The sequence below is a fragment of the Myotis myotis genome, unplaced genomic scaffold (genome assembly GCF_014108235.1).
Source record: "Myotis myotis isolate mMyoMyo1 unplaced genomic scaffold, mMyoMyo1.p scaffold_m19_p_1, whole genome shotgun sequence".
NCBI classification, from domain to species: Eukaryota; Metazoa; Chordata; class Mammalia; order Chiroptera; family Vespertilionidae; genus Myotis; species Myotis myotis.
In genome coordinates this window covers 201512561-201525239 of record NW_023416313.1, presented here as the reverse complement: position 1 = coordinate 201525239, position 12679 = coordinate 201512561, and the positions used below count along the sequence as shown (strand labels likewise).

The window sequence follows — 12679 nt, the reverse complement described above, 5'->3', positions numbered from 1 at the left end:
TGCCAGTAATTTGATTGTATACATGGAAAGTCCATAATAATCTACATGGAGCTATTAGAATTAAGAAGTGTGTTTAGAAAAATCACTGGATACAAGGTCACTATATAAAAACTGATTGTGCCCTAACCGGTTTGGCTCAGTGGATAGAGCGTCAGCCTGCGGACTCAAGGGTCCCAGGTTTGATTCCAGTCAAGGGCAGGTACCTTGGTTGCGGGCACATCCCCAGTGGGGACTGTGCAGGAGGCAGCTGATCGATGTTTCTCTCCCATCGATGTTTCTAACTCTCTATCCCTCTCCCTTCCTCTCTGTAAAAAAATCAATAAAATATATTTTTTTAAAAACTGTTTGTACATATCTACGATAAATAACTGGAAAATGACGTTTTTAAAAGATATCACTTATAATGTATAAAATAACTTCAAATACTAAGACTATATCTCAGTAAAGGTGTACAATACCATTAGAACATAGAAATACAAAACACTAACAGAAATAACAGGTCTAAATAAATGGAGGGCTATAGCATATTAATGAATTGAAATAACCAACATTTTAAAGACATTAATTGTGGCTAGAGATTTAATGCATTCCCAATCAAAATCTCATCAAAGATTATTTTAAATTTATATAGTGGTGCAAATGGCTAAGAATAACCAAGCTATTCTTAAATAAGAACATAGCTGGAGGGCATACACTTCTGGATATCAAGACTTATTATTGAGCTATATTTATTAAGACAGTGTGGTGTCAGAATAGACAACTTGAACAATGAAAGGGGCTAGAAAGCAGAGAGAGACCCACATATAAATGATCCCATCTGATTTATAACAAAGGTGACATTTCAAAGAGGTGGATAAAAGGAGATTTTTCAATAAGTAGTGCTGGGTTAACTGGATATACATGCAAAAAAAACAAACAAAATAAATATGGATCCTCTCTTTATGTCAGAGATAAAAACCTCAGGTAAAATGCAAAACAAGAGGGCTTCCAAAAAATTGGGAGAACAGCTTCATGACCTTAGGGTAAGCAAAAATTTCTTAAGCAGGCACAGAAAAAAAATAAGCATAAAGGAAGAATTTGACAAATTGGATTACATTAAAAGAAAGATCTCCTATTCATTGAAAGAGAATTAAATGTCAAGAGCCACAGAGTAGGAAAAGATAATTTAAATACCCATAACTGGTAAAAATATTTGTTTTTAAAAAGAAAACTCCTACAGTAAATCAATAAGAAAAAGATAGACAACCCAATTGATTATTGGGCAATGAAATTGAATAGGGACTACAAAAGATTAAAGAAAAATGACCAAAATAAAATACATTAAAAAGGCACAACACCATTAGTTACTAGGGAAAAATTGAAACCACCATGAAACACCACTACACACCCAACCATAATGGCTAAAATGCAAAAGTTTGACAATCCCAAGTGTTGACAAGTATGCAGAAAAATTGAAACAATCATAAACTGATGACAGCAGTATAAATTGATACACCACTTAGGAAAACTCTTTGTAAGGACCTACTAAAGTTGAATATATGTACTCCATGTTCCAGCAATCCAGTCTTAGGTGTATACAAAACAAAAATGCATTTACATGTGCACTAAAGTCACACATAAAAAAGTTTATAGCAACATTATTCATAGTAGCCCTAAACTGAAAATATCCCAAATGTCTACTAACAGCAGATGAATAAACAGTTTGTGAAATATTATAGAGTGGGTTGCTATAGAGTAATAAAATGAATAAACTACTGCTACACATCACAACATCACAAGAAATTCATCGTTTGATGATGTTTTCAATCAATGCTGTACATAAGCCACAAAAAGAGTGTATATATGTGTGTGATGTGTGTGCGTGCACATATACATATACATATATATGGTATATATTTCAAAAATGAAAACATATGATGACAGAAATCGGGTTAGTGGTGATACTGGGGGAAGGGAAGACGTATGAGGTGTTTTCTGAGGGATAAGGCAATACTCTATCTCTTGGAGGAGATAACATGGTTGACAATTCATTAAGCAATGATTTATATACTTCCTTGAAAATGTGTTATATGAATAGAATCGAAATTTAAAAAAAAAGAATAGTGCAAATATTCTGACAAAAGAATATAGCATCTCTGGTTTGCAAGATGGGACTCAAGCCCTCTCAGAAAGAGCAATGCAAAAAATCATATAATTGCGGGCATATGGTTACAGGGATGGTGGAAGACCCAGCGGTTGTGTCTGTCACCACTATACACACTCACCCTGATGTCTGTGCAGTAGGCATAGACCAGAAGTAATAATCATTGAATGGGAGAGCTGGTATAGAAGTGAAACAAGATGAGAAACATACCATTGAAGGAATGCCTCACATTATCTGAAAACTACATTTTAGATAGTGAAAGTCTTCCAACTCTTTAAAATGTTTCGGAACTCTCAAAGAGCGGTTGAAATACTCTGCATTCATTCTTAATAACTTTGCACTGCCCAGCAAACAAAACCCAAAGTCCTTCGGCCAGTTTAGCAGATGGATGCAGTTACTGTTTCTGATTGCCCAATATATTCTCTTGCTATCAAACTTGCTTCCTCTGATAGGGAAAGGTGAGCCTGTGAACTATCCTGGCCAGAATATGCTGTATCACTAGACACATTGATTGCATTGAGGTAGACATAAGACTCTAATCAGGACTAATCAAGGTCCTTCCCTGAGACTGAGATAAGGACACTGTAAGTAAAAACATCCCTTCCCTGTGTTGAAAGGATGTAACAGTAGAAATATGAATGACCATATACTTTTTCTCTAGTGTTACAGAAGGAGGAAGTCAAGATGATAAGGTATCAAGTAAGAGTGCTGAGATAGCATTTATGTCCCTGGATCCGGCCATGCCTGAATTCCCAGGTACATGAGTCAGATAAATTCCTTTTTGCTTCAGTTGGTTTGAATTTTACTTTTAGTTATAAGTTGTTTTGTTTTGTTTTTTTTTGTTTTTGTCCACATCCTTGAGAGCCCCGAATCCCCATCATCACCATCATGATAATTATCATCACCAACCATCATCATCATCTATGTGACATTTAAGTTCCTCAATAGACTGGCCGTAATTTGCATTTCTAATCTTGTCAATCGCTGTACATCTTCATATAACTAACAACATGACCCATCTCAACCACAGGAAACTTTCTCCCACCAAGAATTCCCAATAACCAAAACCCAACTCAAACTGATCTATTTCCAAATATACTTTTATTTTTGTTCTTGTTGTTGTTAATCTTCACCCAAGGATATTTTTCCACTGATATGTAGAGAGAGTGGAAACATTGATGTGAGAGATACATCAATTGGTTGCCTCCTGCACATTCCCCTACCAGGGCCTGGGATGGAGCCTGCACAGAGTTACATGCCCTTGACTGGAATCAAACCTGGGACCCTTAAGTCTGCAGCCGATGCTCTATCCACTGAGCCAAACTGGCCAGGGCTCCAAATACACTTTTGAGAGCCAACTAATCCCTCCTGTTAAGGACAACTAGAAAATATAAGAAACTGGGCATTAAACAGATTGTTTTTTAAGCTGGGGAGGGGATTGTAAAGCAGATAACAGGCAAGGAAAGTGGTTTTTTCAGAGACGCGTTTGAAAGCAAAAGGAAGCCAAAGAAACGAAAACCTGGAATTGATAGCATACTTTGGCAAGAAGCTAAATACCTTATGCATTGGGGTGAGATATCTGAGAACTTCCGAATCCGTCATGCCAAGCAAGTGATATAAAGTTTATCCCAAATTTATCCACTTTACCCTTGAGCCACAGGAAGATCCAGGCTTCAGTGGTCACCCTCCCAGTCTGAAAGTCTAAAAGGCTTTGACCATTTGGACCGGGAGCCTGGCACAGTGGGGGAAATGCCTCTTTGCATAGGAATTGTGCACTGACTGCAATACAACAAAACCACTTGTAAGTATTTCACTGCAGGGGCGTGATCTCCGGAAAAACAGTAAGAAGTAACTAGACATTCATTGTGGCACATCCTCTATTACCAGCAGAAGGTGAGGTAAATGTCACTCATAATCAGCTTTGTGTTCTCCGTTTTCTTTTGGTGAACATAAATATTTATTAAACAGTTTTGCTTGCAGCACTATCCCTGTTTCACGTATCCCTGTTTCCCCATTAGTTTTAAGTTCATCTACAGATTTCTCGTGCCTGAAAGGTTTTTAAGGACCTGGCTCTCAGTGGGGGGCGGGGAGTGGATTAAAAATCCTTTGTACCTCTGTCCTTGTACTTACACGGAAACGACTCAGGCACACTCTTGCCACCAAGCCCACTGGCCCTCCAGTGTCCAACTCATCACTCAATGAAATCTCTCAGTGGGAAGTAACCCTTCCCTCATCCCACCGATAAGTGTCTGTCTTACCACATTCTGTTTCTCCATCTTTCCCCGCCATAGGATTTTAAACTTCTTGAAAACAGCCATATCTGATCATCATCATCCAGAAAAGTTCTTTGGTAGTGGGACTTCCTACCAAGGTAGACAAGCAGGGCGAGGAGCAGGGAAGACCTTACACCAGTAGTCAGCAAACTGCGGCTCACAAGCCACATGCGGCTCTTTGGCCCCTTGAGTGTGGCCACGAAGTTTCAATCGCACCGTATGTGCACGTGGTATTTTGTGGAAGAGCCAACCACACTCAAGGGGCCACAGTTTGCCGACCACTGCCTTATACCAACGGGGTGACCTGGAGTGAGAACTCCCCTCCCCTCCCTCCCTCCCTCCCCTGAGTAAATCAGAGATTTCCAGGAACACTCTCTCTTTCAGTAATGCCCTCAAAGCAATCACAGTTTCTCAGCCCTCCGTAGGGTTAAGTCATTTCATCTAATGTCACATACCCCTGCCTAAGGGCAGAAGCTAGCAGCCAAGTGCCCACTACCTGCCACTCTCAAAGTTAAAAAAAAAAAAATCAAAAATACAATCAATACATTTATCCTTTCTGAATGCATACTTTCTATTTTGACCAGCTGCTGAATCAGTCTTTGTTTTAGGATGTATAGTCAGCAAAATAATATAATGGCATCTTCCTGCTTGGTTTGGAATCTGAACACAGTAGCACTTACGTAGCAGCTTAAGAGAAGAATACACCGGACATTTTTTACAGTTGTTGTCTTTCTTCTAGAGAGGTCGCAAACAGAAAAAAAAAACACAGCTCAAACAGGTGTTTGGTTTGGATTGGACAATGTAGATCTGCACATTGTCTAATTGGAATTAGTTGCTAATGATTCAAAATGTGCGACAACAACGGGGCTTTCTGAGCAGCTCAGTCTCTTTGCTTTAACACAGCTCTCACCCATCCCTAATGCTTCCCAGCCCTAGAATCCAATCCAGATGCCATTCATCATGGCACAAGCGTGGCTTTTAAGGGGGAAAGTGTCTCTACCAAAAATGGGACAGAGGGTCCCATGTTTCAAGAAAAACTAGTTCTTACTCTGAAAGCAAACAATAATTGGTTTAACAACCAATTATCATCAATACCTCTCACCTGAAAAGCTTGCTGTTATTCCTCTCTTCAACTATGAAATTTCTATTTCCCAAAACCTGTCTCTTCCAGATCTGATTATGTAATGTTCTCTCTCTGAATTGAACTGTATTTACTATCTTTGTCATCTATTTGCTATCTAATCTGCCTTATAAAATTCCACACATTCTTTTCACTTAATATCCCTTACTGCTAATTTTCTGTTTATTTCTATCATCTTCACGACAACTGAAATGATCTCAAGGGTAGGGTTCCTGTCTATTCGCCACCTTGTGATGGATCAGAGAGACTCGGGACTTTGGGATCAGGTAAAAGCTGAGTTTAAATCTTGGTGTCTCGACTCAATAACTATCTAACCTCATGTGAGTGAACACCTCTTTCAGGTTTGGTTTCCTCATCTGTAAAATGGGAGCAATACCACCTAATTCCTCTTAAAAGGCATTGATCTGCAAAAAAAAACTTTTATAAATGCTGGCTGTTATTTCATTAGATCAGTCCACTGCAATATGACAGATCCATAGCTTTGTAAACTGGGCAACTTTCTGTTTAGAAAACCAATTTTTTCTCAAGCATTTACTACGCATGTGGCTTTGTGCTACGGCAAGACAAAATTATGGTTTTAAGAAAACCAGACCACAGTCAAGTGGGAAAGACCAACATTAATGTATAATTACAAAAGAGGGTTTGAGGTAGATCTAGCTAGGCAAAATCAAGCAAAAAAATAAGAATGGAGATTATAACTATTTGCACTTGCATTCACACTATACCTGTCCATGCACCCACGCTCAGACCAGTCCATGCATCCATACTTGTCCCTGTCTATGTACCTGCACCCAGTTGGTCCATGCACACACCTACACCTGAAGCAGTCCACGCATCTGCACCAATACATCCTTTCTCCCACCTTCATCCTCCCATAGCTGTCACTCTGAAAGTCAATAACTCAGCAAACATTTACCACCTCCTACCACGTGCCAAGAACTGAAAGAGATACCAAGGGTATAGACAAAACATAACGCATGGCCTTGTTCCGGGTGTGGGTCACCATCTGGAATAAGAGATATCCATGTAGCAGCAGTCCCCATGTTCCCCTTCTCTTCCTGTCGTGACTAATGGCCTTTAGGCTCCAGGAAACACATACATCTTTGGCTACCACAGAGGAAGGTCTTTGCCGCTCCACCCTCTCCACTTAGTGTCTGGGCTACTTGCTTTCTACAAGCCTCCTCTAATCCAACGTTACAACTATGGAGCAGGGTTCTCCCAGGGTCTGAGGAGTCCCTCAGATGCTAGGTTGGATATAGCAAGTCCTCAGGAACAGACAAAAAATAAGAGGGAAACCATTACCCTGAAATACTTATTTCCCAGCAGACTCTTATCGGAGGAGGTCGTGGAGAGGATGTGACCGCCAGTTAACCCAAGATCTGGATCCTGGCAATTGGGAGCTCCTCGGCCCCTCCCTGTCCTTGGAATGATCCTTCTGCCCACTGTTTCCACAGTGAGAACCATTTTCAAGAACACAGCCTTGAGACTGTAAGATGCTGCTGAGACCATCTGGTCTGTATATGTGAGCGAACCCTGGTTAAGGCCTCTATAGAAACTTTTAAGATTCTAGTGGGTGGGTATGGAAATCTCCTCTGTGGTTGCCCAACCCTCCTATGTAAATTCCCCTGATTATTAAGTCTGCCACCTACCAACCTTGCGTGGTCTGTGTCTTTCTTTGCACTCCGTGTATGGAAGCTGGTTTCAGATTTTACCCCGGGAATTCCTGAGGTTTCAAATCAACAACTGATTCTCAATATTATTAGCAAATAGTATGGTATGACATGGTCCATCTCCTCAAGTTACTATGCCCCCTCTGCCCTGTACACTATACAGGATCCTATTTGCTCCTCACAGCCATACACACTCAAGGGATAGTTGTTTTTTTTTTTTATTCCCATTTTACAGATGAGGAAATTGAGGTTCAAAAAACACAATTAACAGGGCTGTGCCTGTTGTGCTACTGAAGAGCCAATGATCACAGTTCTCTGTCAGGGTCTGGGGCTGGCCAAGTCTCAGTGCAATACACATGCCTCAGCTACTTCTGAGGGGTGTCACCACTAGTTTATCTCATGTAGGATACTCCTCTCAGAAGCCTTTGTTTAATGTGCACGTCCCCCTGGGCAAGAAAATAGCATGGGTAAGTCAGACACTAGTGGGAACTCTACCCTGCAAAAACTAAAGATGGCTTTTCCTTTGATGGCTTCACCTAAGTATTTATAAAAGCCAAGACAGCTCGTCTCCACCACAACTCACTTGAGCAGCCTGTTACATAAGCAGCTACTTTGCTCATATTCAAATATTTACACATCTTTTTAAAGTTGCCATACATAAAAAGGGCTGTAGCTTATGTTTCTAACATGTAAGTAGAAAGGAAGGATTTGTTTTCTAGACACAAAGTAGCCACAGAAGGTTGACCAAAAGAGGGGTATTTCAGCCCGCTAGACTCTCCTAGTCATCAAATGCACCCCCTCAATGCCCTCTCTTAGTTTCCTCAGTAACCTATCTCATAGAATGTTTGTGGGCTCCAGTGAGCATTGCTCTGCTGAGGGGGGGGGGGGGAGAGAGAGAGAGAGAGAGAGAGAGAGAGAGAGAGAGAGAGGGGAGAGAGAGTTGGGGTGCTGTCTGGACTATTGCTTTCTTTAGCTGCTGCTTTGGTAGTTAGGGTAATAGTGAATTTCCTCCCTCCCTCCTGTACTGGAATGTAGATGTGGCAGAAAATGAATTGCCTCTGGGAGGCAACAGTGAAGCATTTGATAAGCTTCATGGTTTGTAACATCTCAAGCAGGTACTCTGAGTTGTTATTTAATGTAACTCATTAGGTTTAATGTGCATTTTAACTGCCTACTTGTGGGCATTTTTGCTTTTCTTGTAGTTTGAAGAACTTCATTTCATGACTGATTATTACTCTCATTACAGACTTAATAGTTTCATATTCTGGATGATGGTCTTTTTTCTCTTGACTACTTCAGAAAGCTTTTCCCCCATGGAGAAACTGATATTGATTCAACCAATGCTTACTGAGCCCCTACTGGCAGGTACATTGCTGGCATGGAACAGGTGGATGCAACGAAAAGTAAAACAGTGCTTCTGCCCCAAGAGCTTACTACCTAGTTCTCCGTGTGGTCCCCAGACCAGCAGGGTCAACATTATCTGGGGACTCTCCAGACCAACTGAGTCAGAAACCCTGGGGATGACCCCCAGCCATCTGTGTTTTAAAAAGCCCACTTCAGACAAAGATGATCCTCATCAAATGTGAAAACAACAAATATATTGTTAGCTTCTTGAGCTAAATCTAAAATGTCATTTGTCTGTGGAGGAAACAGGTTCAGAGGCCTTCAGAGGCCAAAGGTCACACGAGGAGTTGGTGGAGAGATTGAAACCAGAACTAAAGTCTCCCACCCAACATGGCCAATGTTCTATTTCTTTTCTGATGCTTTCATCCCTAAGTCTTATAGGGAGCCCCAAGTATTACTGACCCAAAGTGCAAATCTTGCTTTTCAAAGAAGACACATAAGCAGAGAAACTATTGTCTTTAAAAATAAGGACCACTAACAAAAGTTAAAGCCCAATCTATCAAAACCATCCAGAAAATGAGCAATAATTTTCCAAACCTTTAACACATATCCAAGTTTCATTCATAAGATCTGAAATTTGGAGGGGGGGGGGCGGGGAGGGAGGGGTAAAAAAAATCCAATGAATAATGTGATCAGAATAAATCCTGGAAAAATATATACAGTAGTATGCAATGGTTCACCTTCTGTGGGAGAACTACCGATGTCCTTTCTTTCTTTGTAGTTTCCAATTTTTCCCCAGGGGTTAGATATTACTTTTGTAATAATAATTTTTAAAAAAAGTAAAACTGTTTCTTGAAATGTTACATGCAGGTCACTCAACATGAAGGTTTATTTTGTAATCCTATTTCTCTCCATACAGCAGGACAGTGTGTGTGTAGTAATTATTTATATCATGCCATATGTTACAATAAAGATGGAATTTGGTAAATATATTCCTTCCAGCTGGCACTGAAAATGAAGAGGTTAAGTGCTTTCCTGGGTTCAAAGCATTCCGAATGAAGATGAGCTAACTTGTGAGGCTAAAGGAAAATTAATCCCAGCACTGACATCTCTGAGAGCATCTCTTTTGAAAAATGTTGATGTGACACAGAGCTCCTTACTCATATCGCCCTGATGTTTAACCCCTGGCACAAAACAGAATGTCCAGCAATTCCTGGCAAAGTCAAAAGAGTTGGAGAGATAAAATGCCTGGGAGAACATCAGAGAAATAAGAAACAGAGTGATCCTATTTTCACATAAAATTCTGTCCCTGTGGTCAATCAGACATCCAAAATTACTGGCAAAATTATATTGTCCTAAATGTCCTTTTAGAGACTTATTGATCCTAGCACAGTGCATACAAATGTTGGACCATGACGCTCTACACCTGAAACCAATATAAAATTGAGTGTCAATTGTGCTTCAATTAAACATTGTTTTTCTTTCACAAGAAATGTTTGCTCATTTTAAAAAATATCTATGTTGGCTATCTTCTTCCACAAAATCATTCACAAATAAATAAATGTCTCATTTAAAGAGACCTTTCTGCCATACAAGCAGAAATGAGGTAATGTTTCACTTGATAAGAAAAAAATTTTCGCTTGAAGAAAAACTAGCATTGTTTTACTGAAGCTCTCAGCAATATATCAGTGAGTAGTAATTTAACTTTTTTAAAGGAGACAGGGAAGCAAAGGTAAGAACCAATGTAATGAGTATGAAAAAGGAAGCACCAGTGGCTACCTATGTCATCAAAATACCTTGCAGTAGTGGATATTTCTAGAATTTACAAACACTTTCAGGAAAAGACAAGTTATTGGAGTGAGGAAAAGAAAAAATATATATATATATATATCCCCAATGTTTATAGTACATAAAATCACCATATTTACACAACAATTTAGCTTGACAATAATACCAGAGAACTCAGAAAGAATCTATCATCTTGGTTTTCTCGGTTCAGCATGAAGCTTTTGCTTATAAAGGTGTATCTCCAAAGAGTACCTCTCAAATTCCCCTCAGTCCTCAACTTGCTTTGTTTCACAGGGTAGTCCCATCCATTGCAAAATTAATCAATTAATAAGAAGAACACGTAGCATAAAGAACATACAAAAAGTCACAGAAAGTTTCTCACCAACTCCCCAGTGCTCCCTCCATATAATTCCCCATCTGCCTCTGAACATGGATCTGTAAAAGCCTTCACATATTAAGGTAAACCTTAACAGTTTCCTTTCTGTCTACCACTTTGGACAAAGCGTGCACACACACACACACACACACACACACACACACACACACACACTTGTAGCTCCGTCTCTAACTACATTTGGACACGTACAAGCCCAATTCTTATTCTTCCACCTGTCATCCCCTCTGGTGAGAAAAGGGTGCAAGGTTAGGCTTTACCTAATTCTGCTTATTTGGGCAGTTTTACTCTGGGGCTGCTAAAAGATATTGAAGAAACTCCCTGCAGATCTAGTGCCTAAGCACTGATAAACACCCAGGGAACAACTCCAAGCCAACAATAAGATCCAAAATATCTTCAGTTTGTAGCATGGAAATGCCACTCCTCTCAACAAGAGAGAAGGAAGTAATATTCCTCCCTACTCCACCACATTTTTTAAAAAAAATACAGCAGCTTTCCTTCTGAACAAAATTAAATTTTCTGGGTCACTTTCCCTGTCTCTCTGGGCCACTTGCTACGCAGCCTGACAGTGACTGTAAATACAGGGTCTCTTCAGGCGACCAGCTTGGTCGTCATCCTCTCAAGAAAGAATACCTGGTTCCCTTTCTGCTGCGGTTCCCAAAACCAGACCCCGACACCCACCCCTACCACTCGCTTGCTTTTCCTCCAAACCACAAACGGGCCAGCTGATTCGGAGGGAAAGTTCACGATGGTCTGCTTGTGAAGTAAAGCTGCCCTAACTGCCGCCACCACATCATCGGAGGCTGGGCGTCCCCGAACGCACCTACCGTCTGCGCTCTGGTCCCAGTGGGTGCGCGCTTCACACCCCAAGCCCGGAACATGCCTTCCGTGCAGACCTGCACCCATCCCACACAAGTCCGCACGCCAGCTCGCCTTGCCACTTACGTAAGCTCGTGCCTCTACGGTCCCAAACTGCACGCGCGCGCACCCCGACACTTGTCACGCATCTGAAACGGACCAGCATCCACACCCAGGCGATGAAATGACATCCACCCATAGGGATTGGGGGGTGGAAGTAGGGGCACGCAGTTTTAAGACACCTCTCCCCCCACTTGTTTCTCCCCCATTTTTGGTCACAACTACCATTACCTTAGCAACCAAAGAATTGCCTGGACTCCCCCTCCGGCTCCGAATGTGTCCTAAAGCCGAGCTGGCGCCAGGTCCATGGTAAAGCTAGAGAAGCCCAAGAAACGGGGATCCGCAGCCTCTTGGGGGCGAAGGGGACGCCTGGGTCAGTCTCCGCGCTGCTCTCCGGCGTCTCGCCTCGTCTCGGCGAGTTTCCGGGGTGGCGAGCGCGGGGACTCAGCGGGCGGAGAGGGGAGCCCGGGGCCGGCGAGGAGGCGCGGCGGGGCGCATGGTGCCAGGGCGCGGGACGCCCGGCCGTCTCCAGCGCGCGCGCTCGCCCGCCTCTCCCGCCCCAGGCCCGCCGGGGTCCGCGGAGGTCGGTCGGCGCCCTCAGCACCCGCGCGCTCCCGCCGCCGTGGGAAGCCGGCGCCCGGGCGGAGCTCTGGCCGCCGAGCAGGGCCGAGCGCAGGAGCTGCCCGAACTCGCGGAGCCGCTCAGCTCGGCCGCTCGGAGCCGCCGCAGCGGCGCCCGCTGTCGGGTGTGGAGCGGAGCTGCAGGCCGCGCCGCGCGCACCTGGACGCCGCCACCTGCGCCCGGACCCCAGCGGCGCGAGGTGGGCGGGGCGGGGCGGGGCGGGGCGGGGCGGGGCGGGGCCGAGGCACCTGAGCCGTCCCTGAGGCCACGCCCCCTCCGGCTCACCTGCTCCCCGCGCCGCGGGAGGTGCATGGGACCGTTTGCCGAGGAAGAGAAAAACCTAGAAATTCCCGGCACTTGAGCTGCCGCCGGGGAAACTGGCAGGTT

The 12679-nt window shown here is 42.9% G+C and overlaps 1 protein-coding gene across 9 annotated transcripts in view; it reads right to left on the bottom strand.

Moving 5' to 3' along the window:
- RGS6 (regulator of G protein signaling 6) overlaps positions 1-12469 on the bottom strand; it is a 487886-nt gene extending 475417 nt beyond the window's left edge. For 4 of the 9 annotated variants that reach the window (XM_036311859.1, XM_036311875.1, XM_036311896.1 and 1 more), the window contains exon 1: positions 11903-12466. The gene's annotated coding sequence lies outside the window, so the exon portion shown is untranslated. Of the gene's footprint in view, positions 1-11576; positions 11710-11902 lie in introns of those variants that run through there. The other 5 variants (XM_036311885.1, XM_036311869.1, XM_036311823.1 and 2 more) reach the window with 4 other exon arrangements.
- Positions 12470-12679: the final 210 nt, after the last annotated feature.